A 12,926-nucleotide genomic window follows, 5' to 3' on the forward strand; every position below is an offset into this window, starting at 1 on the left:
ATCAGCTGCCTCCTACACACTCCACACTGGGGATTGAGCCTGCAACCCGGGCATGTGCCCTGACTGGGAATTGAACCACTGAGCCACACCAGCTGGGCTACAAAGGAAATTTTGACACAGATATGCATACAGGGAGAACACCTTCCTATATAATAAAAGACTAATATGCAAATAGACCAAACGACACAACAACCAGTCGCTATGATGTGCGCTGACCACCAGGGGTTGTGTGCAGAACATGGTGGGCATTGGCCGAGGCGGGATGGTGGAGCAGGTGAGCGGGGGTGCCAGACCAAGGTGGGGTGCTGGTCGCTGTCATCGGGGAGAGCCTCTGGTGGTTACTGAAAGTTCTTTGCTCCTGCACACCACGGTCCCACCCGGTGCTCGCACCTGCTGCCTGCACCAGAGCTGCTGCTCACACCCGCTGCTGGTGCCCGGCGCTGGCCCCGATAGCTCAGTGCACTCAGCAAGTGCAAGTGGTGGCTGCTGGCCCCGATCGCCCCTCAGGGCTTCTCCACTTCCCCTGCTCCTCAGAGGTGATCAGGGCTGGCAGCTGCCTCTCACACTCACTGCCAGCACCAGTCCCGATCACTTGGCACAGTGAGTGGGTGCCAACGGCTGGTGCCAGCCCCAATTGCTTCGCACCATCAGCAGGTGCGAGAGGGGCTGGAGCCATCAGTGTGTGGGAGCGGCAGCGGCGGGAGCGGGACTGCCAGCAGAGAGGGGACCAGGGGCCACAGCAGGAGGGGCCGAGTCGGGGCAAGGAGGATGGGCCAAGACCCGCCCCTGTGCCCACCACAACTTCGCGGCCCACTGTTCCTTTCAAGGTGCACGAATTCATGCACTGGGCCCTTAGTATGTACATAAAGGAGGAAATCAGAGTGATGCTCCTATAAGCCAAAGTATGGTACAGATTGTCAGCAAACACCCACAAGCTAGGAGAGAGCCAAGGAACTGACCCTTCCTTACAGCCCTCAGAAGAAACCAACCCTGCTGACACCTTGATCTCCACTGCCAGCCTCCAGAACTGTGGATGAATTTCTGTTGTTTAAGCCATTTGGTTTGTGATACTTTGTTATGGCAAAGCCCTCAGAGCACTAGGTATTGGAACATTTTAATGATAATATCCGGGATTGAAGGGATGGTAGCTCCCATGATCACCATGAGGTTATGCCCCATAAATTGTATTTTCTGTCCAGGCCATGTGCTGGTGAATGCTAGAAAGAATGTCCTTTCCCCTAAAGCAGAAGTGTTAATCCTATAAAACACTATATGCACAAACATTCATTCAACAAACACTTATAGGCAACTACTCTATGCCCAGCAACCTTTAAGATTTAAAACATATGACAAGTGAAGTTGGATTAAACAGTCATCTTTTAAAAGTATTTTAGTGAACAGATCCACTGAAACTCATCTCCAGCATTGCTGTCAGACCAGTCCTCCAGAAGTAGAGCTGGGTGGAGAGGGGGACTTAGCACATCTGAGCATAAAACAAGATTTCATTTGTATCAACAACACTTTATGGTTCCTAAAATTTAATCGAAAGCACTCACCCCCTACAAGATTTCTCTTTCTAGAGTGGAAATCCTATATGGCCTCTTTTTTTGGGTGTTTGCTTAGAGGTGAGATTGGAACAGAAATTCATTGGTCCATTCAACCTAATTTTGTTGGATTCCACTAGAGCATTTGAAATTCTTGTTTTTGAGAAACATTTTCTCTGATGTGTGCTTTAGGAATACAAAGGAGGATTGTGGTTGGACATTAACCTTTTTTTAAAAGAACACCTCTTTATTATAGATAATTTCAAACATATGCTAAAGGAGACAGACTAGAACAGTAAACCTGAATGTACTGATTATGTAGCTATTATAATTACAAACTCAAGCCTACTCTTGTTTCATTTTTGCCTTCTTTGTCTCCTTCCCCACACTAGAATATATAAAGCAAATGTCAGCTTGATACCATCTCATCCACAGATATTTCATATGTATCTTTAAAATAAAAAGAGCTTTTGAAGAATTACCATGAAACTATGACCACACCAGCGAAAACATTGACCATTCTAAATGTCATCTATTGTCTGGTTAGAGTCCAAGTTTTCCTGATTGTCTCATTGTTTTTCTTAAATTTGCTTGAATAAGAATCCAAAAAACATTCACATGTTACATTTGGTTTATGTGCCTCAAGTTTCTGTAAAGCAAGCATGTCAAACTCAAAGGCTAACACAAGCCAAATAAACAAGGCATGCGGCCCATGGGCCGCGAGTTTGACATGCTTGCTATAAAGCTATAGCAATAACCCTTCTCTTCCTTGTTCCTTGAAATATATTTGTTTAAGAAAACAGGTTATCTTTTCCATCACATAACCCACAGTCTGGTTTTGCTTATTGCATTCCCCTGGTGCCTCTGTATTTCCTAAATATTAGATTTAGTTGCTCGATCTGACTCAGGTTTAATATTTTGGCAGGACCCCTTAGGTATTTTTTAAGTCCTCACCTGATGATATATTTTTGTGCTTTGTGTTTTTTAGTTTTTTTATTTTAGAAAGAGAGAGAGAGAAACATTAATGCACTTACACTGGTAGCCTGGGTATGTGCCCTGACCAGAAATCAAACTGGCCACCTTTTGGTATATAGGAACGCGCTCCAATGGAGTCATGCTGGCCAGGGCTTTCCAGGGTCATTTTATATAAAGATGGTGTTGGATTTTCCACCAAGAGACTTACCATGTTCATTTCTCTCTCTTCCTCTGATATTAGTTATTGACGGTCACAGCCTAGATATTATTTCACTTGAGATTTGCCAAATAATGATATTCAAATTCCATTATTCCTTAAGAATGAGGGTACAGCTCACATAGGAAAGGCAGGTCCAATGCATGATTCATTTAAGAATAATTGGCTTGCTGACATCCTCCAACCGTGACCAATGAGTTGATTTTTAAAAGATTGTTATGAAGTTATGACATTTTAATTTATTTCACATGTTTTGATCCATGGCTTGTATTACTGCTCCAATTGTCCCACCATTGTCCATTTTGGAGCTGTTGCAAGTTGGTTCTTGAGTCTTGGATATAAACTCTGAAACTGCCTTTGGGAAAAGGTCATAGAGACCCTTTCCAGAACTTTTACTCATAAAACAGTGGTGTCCAAACCTTTTAGTTGTGAACACCCATAGAGAATATCTTTAAGCATGACTCCTCTCTGTAGGCTCATTTATAAATTATACACATGAACGATTATTTAATAGACTATCCTATACAATAAAAGCCTAATATGCAAATTATCCCCTCAGGCAGTCGTTGGACAGGGAGATCGACCTAGAGAGTTCAACCGCTCGCTATGATGTGCGCTGACCACCAGGGGGCGGCACGGAAAATGGCGGGTGTCGGCGACGTGGTGCCGGCAGTGGGCAGCAGTGGAGGTGCTGCTGGCTCTGATGGGCTCTGACAAGAGTGAGACTGCAACGGGATGGTGGAGAAGATGAGCGGGCAGTGCCAGGGCAAGGCGGGTGTGAGCGAGGGGCCTATCGTCCAGCTGATCGCACCTGCTGGGGGTGGGGGGGGTTCCCCAATCAATCAGTCCACAGGTGGGATGGTGGAGCAGGTGAGGGGGCGGTGCCAGGCCATGGCGGGGTGCCAGGTGGGGTTGCAGGGCTGCAAGTCTAGGAGCAGGAGCTAGGGTTGTGATCCTGGGGGCGAGAGCTGGGGCTCGATCCCTGCAGGCCACCCCGAAGGACCCCATCCATGCATGAATTTGTGCACCAGGCCTATAGTGTACATAATAAAACACCTCCAAATAGAAACTTTAAATGATCAGATCAACCTGAATGTCTTAAAAATGATAGCCACCGCCTAGCCGGCTTGGCTCAGTGGATAGTGTGACAGCCTGCAGACTGAAGGGTCCCAGGTTCGATTCCGGTCAAGGGCACAGGCCCAGGTTGTGGGCTTGATCCCCAGTAGGGGGCGTGCAGGAGGCAGCCAATCAATGATTCTCTCTCATCATTGATGTTTCTCTCTTCCTCTTCCTTCCTCTCTGAAATCAATACAAATATATTTTTTTAAAAAGATGATGGCCACCTAGGAAGTCACTGGCTATAGCTCCCTTAGTCAGCACAACAGGGAGGGGCGGGAATTGCAGCCAGGGCAGAGACTCCACCTTCGCTGGCCAGAGCCAGGCATCTTTAAAGAGACGAGGCTGCTGGCCTCCAGCTCTGGGGCCTGGAGAGCTCAGCCCTGTTTCCTGCCAGGAGTTTATCCACGAGCTTGGCCGAGACTCCTCAAGTGTCCTGGCGCCCCACCAGTCTTTCTCCACGTCCAACAATCGGGTCCGCGGGCCCGAGTCGGGCAAGTGTGCAAGAGAGGAGATGTGCAGGCTGGTTTCGTAGATGTGGAAACAGAATCACATATCTGTCTCCTCTTGAGCAGGAAAACTCTGACGTTAGTAAAGTGGGACTTCCTTTAAAAAGGGAATCGACTTTAATGAAAAAGAATTGGTCAAGCAAGTTACTGTGAAATTACTTCGTCATTGCCTCTCTATGATGCTAAACGAAGGTAAAGGGTAAACATACCATTCGTGGCTCGACTGCCCCACCGAGGACGTCAGTAACCTGGTTGAGACAAACTCTCCAGTGACGAGAAGGCTCAGTTGCCTTTTCATGATATTCAGTTTAAAAGATGAGGGCTCTCTTACTGCCACATTGTTTAGATATCCACCTAAATTGCAAACCTTTGTGTTTCTCAATAACTCTGAAACATCTTTTGAAAATTATAAAACATCAGACAGAAAGGCTGGTGTTGGAAGTAGCGGTGCTCTATGCAAGAAACCTGTTGTTGTTTCTTCAGTGTACCCGAACACAAAATCAGCTCTGCCGTTCCCAACAAAAAGCCAAACCTTTGTTCTCCAAAACAATAAAAAAAAAAAGTCAGAACGGCATCTGGCTTTGACACGGTGGCCCCAATTCCCTGCCTCTCTTTTGTAAAAAGTTTCAAAGCAAATTTGAAAAAAATGAAATTTCTCTCTTGACAATTTCTAAATTTAAACATGAAACGTTGCTCATTGTGTGCAGTTGTAGCAAAGAAAATTAAGAGCTGCAAGGATCCGAGAGAGTGAGATCATCTTTAAAGGGAAATAGAAACTTCCAAATAGTTTATCATCTGAAATTTTACTCTGAGGTAGTCATTCCGGGGAGTCCAGGGATGGCTGGCCCTACAGAACGCAGGACGCCTGGGGAGCAGGGCAGCGTCGTGTTGCCAACAGTTTGTGTGAGTGAGTTGTGTTTCCTATTGATTGGAGGGACCCAGGCAGAGCCACTTGGTGACTTGTGGGTGAAAGCCTCCTCCAATGGGGGGACTTTCCTGATTCACTTTTTTCTAGGTGAGCCTTTAAGCCCAGTCTTAGTAATGCCACCCATAATTACTGAAAAATAAAGTTTCACCCATTGTAGGATCTATTTTAACGATGTAACGCCCACGTTCAATTCTCAAAACGGAATCAAAAGGCCAGTGCTGAAACCGGAAGAGCCCCTATGTTATCACAATGACCTTCACCTGCAAGGAGGGCTGTCTGGCTCTTCCATTATGTGGCATTAACCTCCCACCCTTACGGCTTCGCTGTTAAAACACCTTGGGAGGCTAACTAATGTTCCTACAAATGCTCAGCATCACCAAACTATCCAAAAAAAGGGCACAAATAGATCATTACATCATCATGGAGCGTTTTCCCATTCCCTTCGATTTCCCAGCTGGATTAGCTTGTTAGAGGCCTGGTGGGGCCTTGAAAAGGTGACAGAGCCCTGGCCATTATGCTAACAAGTAAAAACTTTCAAATGATAAAACTCTTGCAGAGAATCCAGCAAATGATTTCTATTTCCTATGATGTCTACTTCAATTTTTTTCAAATTTAAATTTCTTTCAAGAAAGGGTTTTTGGGCCCTGGCCAGTGTGGCTTAGTTGGTTGAGTGTTGTTCCATGAATCAAAAGGTTACCAGTTCAGTTTCCATTCAGGGCACATGCCCAGGTTTAGGGCTCTCTCTCTCTCTTTCTCTCTCTCTCTCTCAAAAATCAATTTAAAAAGGTTTTTTGTTCCTTTTTATGCTGATCAGCTTGTGCCTGGTGTTCCCCCTAGGCCAGTGATGGCGAACCTATGACATGCGTGTCAGAGGTGACACACAAACTCATTTTTTTTGATTGATTTTTCTTTGTTAAGTGGCATTTAAATATATAAACTAAATATCAAAAAGACAAGTCTTTGTTTTACTATGGTTGCAAATATCAAAAAATTTCTATATGTGACACGGCAGCAGAGTTAAGTTAAGGTTTTTCAAAATGCTGACACACCGAGCTCAAAAGGTTTGCCATCACTGGCCTAGGCTGACCCAGTCCCACATGTTTTCATCACAAAAGACAGCTTGCTACAGAAATTGGGCTCAGGGCCAGGATTCAGTCTCTTGAGAACAGGTTTATCAGTTAATAAACAGATTATTGTTAAGCATTTACTAATGTCCAGTACTATGCTAAGCACTGCAGGGAACTCCAAGACTTTTAAGTATGAAGGGGGTATTTCATTCAAGGAGTTTATAATCTGGTAGAGAAAGATGGCTTACATAAAAAATGAGGCAACAACCAAATATCAGTTGTTGGGTAATGTGGATCTGGAATTGAATATCTGGGAAGCACTTTGGAAGAAAGTTGGACTAAGGAGTTGGACTCATGAGTTGTATTTTTATTACTTATATTTTATTTGCTATTTTTAGTAAATAATATATTCCCAAGGTTCAACATTCTAAAGATTTTCTTGCCAAACCGGTTTGGCTGAGTGGATAGAGCGTCTGCCTGCGGACTGAAGGGTCCCAGGTTCGATTCCAGTCAAGGGCATGTACCTTGGTTGCAGGCGCATCCCCAGTGGGGGGCGTGCAGGAGGCAGCTGATGGATCTTTCTCTCTCATCGATGTTTCTAACTCTCTATCCCTCTCCCTTCCTCTCAGTAAAAAACCAATAAAATATATTAAAAAAATAATAAAGATTTTCTTTTCTCCCCTTTCCTTCAACTTCCCTCCACAATGGCCATCAATGTTACTGTGCTTTGGTGTATTTTTTCAAAGACCTTTTATACACATTTAAATACATGTGAATAGATATTTCCTCCCCCTTTCGTAGCTGCTCTGTGCCTTGACACATGGAGCCAGATTATTGTAGAACTCTTAACAGCTAAAGCTCTGGAGCCTGTGTTCCAGTCTTGACTCTGTCATTTATTACAGGTATGACCATGGACACACATCACTGATGCTGGTTCCTGACCCCTGAAATGGAGGAAAATATGAGTACCTGCCTCTAAGGTTGGTAGAAGGATTAAATGAGCTAATCTCTATTAAATGCTTAGGACAGTGCTTGGCCTATAGAAAGCACTGTAATATATAGACATTACTATTTTCACTTAATATATCTTAGAGACTTTCCTTATCAGCACAAATAGAGGGCTCATTTAGTTATTTAAAATGCTTAATACTTCATTGAAGGACCATATATGCGCTTGGTCTTGAATGATGAATAATATTTAGAAAATTAGGAAAACAGTGATATTATACGGCTGTCAGGAGGTAGAGAAAAAGTAACAGGTTATCACTACATACTTTTCATTGGCTAAAAGTTAAAGGATGGACCATACTGAGTGTTAGCAATGATGTGGAACAATTGGGACTCTCTCACACACTGCTGGTAGGAATGTGAAATGGTGTGATCATGTTGGAGAACAGGTTGGAAGTTTGACAATTTCTTATGAAGTTAAACACACATGTGATTGAATTGAAATAAAAACATGTATTCACCCCGACTTGTACACAAATATACACAGGTTTATTTCCAACTAGAGGCCCAAAATTTGTGCACAGAAGGAGGGAGGGGCAGGGAGGGGGGTCCCTCAGCCCCTACACCTTCTCCAATCGGGGAGCCCTCAGGGGATGTCCTACTGAAAGCTTAGGCCCACTCCTCGTGGTTCTCTGCTGTCTGTGGGGCCCACTTGGCCACTCCCAGGTCGCCGTGGTGACAGCAAGCAGGCCTTGCTCTCAGCAGCTGCCCCGGGGACTGGAGGACTCCAGAGGGGCTGAGAGGACTGGGCGCCACCATCTTTGTGTTGGAGTGATGGTTAATTTGCATATTACTCTTTTATTAGGTAGGATAGTCAAAACCTGAAAATAACCCAGTGTCCATCAGCAAGTGAATAAATAAACAAGTTTTGGTAAATCTATACAATAGACTTCTACTCAGCAATAAACTAAAAACAAATGCAAATTAAATAAATTTCAAAATAATTTTGCAAGAGTACATACTTTTATATAAAACTCTAGAAAATGCAAACTATTACAAACAGAAAGCAGATTAATGGAAGTGGAGGGTGAATTACAAAAGGGCATGAGGAAACTTTTGGGGGTGATGATAAATATATTTGTTATCTTCTGATGGTTTTGCAAGTGTATATATATATATATATATATATATATACATACATATATATATATGTCAAAACTCATCAAACAATGCATTCTAAATACGTGCAGTTTTTATAATAAAATATACCTTAATAAAATTGGAGAAGAAAAAGAAAATAATTATATATATTCAAAACTAAGCTAATAGAAAACTGAAATTTTTGAATGTCCAAATACAGCTAATTTGAGTATGCTTGCAAACATAACATAACACCAAAATGACCTGAAAGTCGTTTGCATTTAGTTGTTATTTTGGGTGTTTCCTTCCTTGCTCCCATATTGAAACTACATATGTTTACAGGAGAGGAAAATATCTTTCTTTCTACCCTTCCAGATTCTCAGTTGGGATCCCTGTAACAAAGACATGTTAATAAAAGAAAAATTCACAGAAGTTTGTTAACCTATAGATCTCATCCAAGCATGGGAGAGGCTCAGGGAAAGAGAAAGAGTAACTAGAAAAGGTGGTTTAGAACTCCTGCTTATATAGAGCATTTTCAACAAGGAACAATGTGTCTGTAGAGAAGTGGCAGGTGAAGGAAGGCAGTTTTAGGTTTCCAGTGGCAGCAAACTATGAGAAGGTAAATATGCAAGAGGGAACTAATAAAGTGAGGTTTGTTTGCAAATTCCTCTGGTGCCATCTCTTGGCTGATAAGAGTCTAGAATCATCTCCAGTAAAGGAGAATTTATGTCCTGCTTTTATGCAGAAAAAGCAAAGTGTAAAGGGAGCTTTTCCTGTGTTTATTGTGTTTTAATTGCCTTCAGCTCAAAATAATTTTATCTCAAAGAGGCATATTTTGGAATGACATATTCTATTTTCTTCCACCTTCATTATTCAGTTGGAGAATTTTTTTCTTTTAGTTGCTTTGTTAAGCCACTTAATATTTACTTATTGAATTAAACTTTTTCCCCCTTAAGTAGGAGATAAAAGGGAGTTTGATTAATGTGTGTGTGTGTGTGTGTGTGTGTGTGCTTTGAAGGGAGACGTGTGGAGAGAATGCTAGTAGTGGTAGGGATGTCTCCATTCAAAGTCATTGCTGTTCCCCCTTACACCAGCAATTCTCAAATTCTTTTGGTCTCAGGATCCATTTTGCCCTAAAAATGGATTGAGTGCCTCAAAAAACTTGCATATCAACATTTAATATATCAGAAATTAAAATCCAGAATTCAAAAAAATATTTATCAATTAGTTTTTAAAGGAATGAACTCATGGCATATTAATATAAATAACACATTTTTAGAAAGAATATATTTTTTAAAAATTTTAGTGAAAAGAATGGCCTTGTTTTCCATTTTTGCCAATCTCTGAAATGCCTGGCTTAAGACAGTTGGAGTCTCCTACCTGCTTCTTCATTAATCTGTTGTGACACCAGATGTCACGTAGCCTCTGGAGAACTCCCCTGTACAGTCATGAGGATGTGAGAATGAGTAAGATGAATAAAATCTTAGTATTGCTATGAAATTGTTTTCACATCAAGGACCTCGGGGAAAGGGGTTTTGTTGGCCCAAAATCTCTCCTCTGGGGGAGACCTTGAGCCACCTGAGCAAGATCCCGATGGCAAAATCCCTCCTTCCTCGCAGTCCCGGAGTTCTCTCAGATTGTCTGTTTCCATTCAACCCTGTGCAGTTTGGTCCTGTCAGTGTAGTGCAGAAGCAGGTGGTTTATATCCTGAGGACTTTCCTGGGACTAGAGGGACAGAAGTTTGGATCTAAAGAATGCAGGCCATTGCGGTCAAGGACTTGTTTTGCTATTGAGCACATTGATGGTTGTTCCCATGGTGTGTGATTAAAATAACTTTCTCAGGAAAGAAATTGCACATTAATAATTATATGTGTCCCTGGAAAATTCTCATGAAATTGATTACATTTTTGGTATTGTGCAGTAAAGAATCTAACCTTTACCACCAAAAGAGTTCTGGCCTTTGTCCTCGGCTTCCTGAAAGGAGGGCTTCCCTTTGCCTGGGGTCTTGGGCCAGTCAGATAGTGACATTGTGACATAGGCTCTGGGTTTTTAGTTACACGGTATCAGTTGATCTCCTGAGGGCTGGAACCTGAGATGACCTCTTAGATGAGGCCCCAGTAAAGCTCTGGACCCCAAGGTGTGGGTAAACTTCCTTAGTTGGTGACACTCAATGCGTATTGTCACACTTCAATGCCAAAAAAGTGACAGTGTATGACTCCAATAGGGATGTCAGATGGGACACGAAGATGGCTAACGTGGAGAGTGGAATTCTGCTATTAATCCAAATGCTAGACTTCCTAGAACAGGGGTGGGCAACCTTTTTGTGAGTGCGTGCCAAAACCAGCGAAATCTCTGACTCAAAATTCTTCTGCGTGCCAACCCTAATTTTTTGAGAACATGTTACACCTACTTGATATCTCTTTTTTTTTAAAAATATATTTTATTGATTTTTTACAGAGAGGAAAGGGGAGAGATAGAGAGTTAGAAACATCGATGAGAGAGGAACATCGATCAGCTGCCTCCTGCACATCTCCCACCGGGGATGTGCCCGCAACCCAGGTACATGCCCCTGACCAGAATCGAACCTGGGACCCCTCAGTCCGCAAGCCGACGCTCTAGCCACTGAGCCAAACCGGTTTCGGCTACTTGATATCTCTTAAGGTGTACGTATGTGAAGAACCTTGAAGAAATAATAAAATTCATTCGAGTGACAAAACCACAGTATATGATGATGAAAAATACATTTATTTTTTAATGTATACATGTTATGTAAAATTATTTATTTATCTAAGATGCACCTACACTGAATTTATCTGAAAAACAAAATAGTCAATATTAAGAAAAAAATTGTAAATGGAAGATTATAAGAGAGGGCTTCGCGTGCCAGCAAGTTACTGGCGTGCCATGTTTGGCACGCGTGCCAGGGGTTGCCCACCCCTGTCTTAGAAGATGCAAAATTTCTGGAATCCCAGGTACAATTGTGACCTAGGGGGAGACTTGGAAGTCAGACTGAGATGACTGGACCCGGGGCATGCATGCTCTGCTTTCAATAGTTCTCCCACCACATTGGCAGTATACTTTCCAAATCCATCAGTGCTCTCTCTCCTCCATCACTGTTGCTGATCTTGTTCCTCTCTCCTCCTCCTCTGTCAGGCTCTCCCTAGAAATGTGCAGGCCTGGAAGGGAGATCCATACTCCACTCCCCAACACCCACCACCATCCAAGCCCAGCTCACCCTCCACATTCTTCAAAGACCCTGACTACACGAGCCCTTATGTTGAGCTTTCTTGAAATTATTTTATTGCCTGGCCACCAATATTGTATGGAAACATACATGGTAATATTTGGTAGGTTTACATCTTGTTTCCTCGGCTGGAAGGTTATTTTCTTGAGGACAAGAGCTATGAGTTGTATTTCTTTGCACTTCTCAATACCTGGTAAAGGAATGATAGGTAACCGATGTTGAGTGAGTGTGTGGTTGATGATTGATGCAGGCCCCGCTCTGCAGAGCTCCAAGAGCAGCTAATTCCAAGGCAAATGAATGAGAGCAACAGCAAACCTACAGTTCATGTCTAATAAAGGGACTCAACCTGCTTGTCCTCATTAAGGCACTGAATAGATGATGAGCCAGCTTGAGTAAGCAAATTCTGCTATTGACCTCAAGTTCCTTTTCACAGGGACATTTCTGGTAAAGCCCTGAGCTTAGGACTGCCCATTAGCCAGTAGAGAACATCACAATAAAAATGAAAAGGGAAAAATACGCCTCAGAGCAAAGAATACAATGCACTTGCTTTAGCAAGTAAAACTAACGTCACTAGTTATGGAATCATCAATGCGTCCCCTTAACCCAACGTTAATGTGTAGGCCAGCTTCTTGTGGTAGGGGGATGCAGCAGACCAGTGTTTGAAGTTCTCTTTCCCTTCCTAGATCTCCCTTTGAATGTAGGTGGCTTCATGACTTGCTTTGGTCAAAAAAATGTTAGTGGAAATGATGCATGTTACTCCCAAGCAGAAGCATTTAAGAACAGGTGGCCAGTTCTCCAAACTATCTTCCCTTGCAGAAACAATCATGGAAACAGGTATTCAGATAGAGATGCAACAAATTTGGGACAGGAAGATGGGGTGTATGCACTCAAACTATACTTATTGGCCATCAACCATGCCTCATTAAGTTCCTCTATACAGTGGTTCTCAGCCTTCTGGCTCTTTAAATACAGTTCCTCATGTTGACCCAACCATAAAATTATTTTCGTTGCTACTTCATAACTGTAATGTTGCTACTGTTATGAATCGTAATGTAAATATCTGATAAGCAGGATGGTCTTAGGGGACCCCTGTAAAAGGGTCATTCGACCACCAAAGAGGTCGCGACCCACAGGTTGAGAACCGCTGCTCTATAAGGTAGTTTGCTCCAGACTGTTTAAAAGGGAGCATGAGTAATGCAATTGGAATTACCCACATTAAGCATCCAGTTTAAGGATCA

General features: G+C 42.8%; 1 protein-coding gene across 3 annotated transcripts in view; it reads left to right on the top strand.

Annotated features, from left to right (window-relative positions):
* LRRC31 (leucine rich repeat containing 31) overlaps window positions 1–12,926 on the top strand; it is a 115,899-nt gene that overhangs the window by 72,060 nt on the left and 30,913 nt on the right. For all 3 annotated transcript variants that reach the window (XM_070406835.1, XM_070406834.1, XM_070406836.1), the window contains one exon: window positions 7,259–7,336. The gene's annotated coding sequence lies outside the window, so the exon portion shown is untranslated. The remainder of the gene's footprint in view (window positions 1–7,258; window positions 7,337–12,926) is intronic.

This window comes from Myotis yumanensis, unplaced genomic scaffold (genome assembly GCF_028538775.1).
Source record: "Myotis yumanensis isolate MYYU_CA2020_CCGP unplaced genomic scaffold, mMyoYum1.0.hap1 SCAF_2, whole genome shotgun sequence".
Classification (NCBI taxonomy): domain Eukaryota; kingdom Metazoa; phylum Chordata; class Mammalia; order Chiroptera; family Vespertilionidae; genus Myotis; species Myotis yumanensis.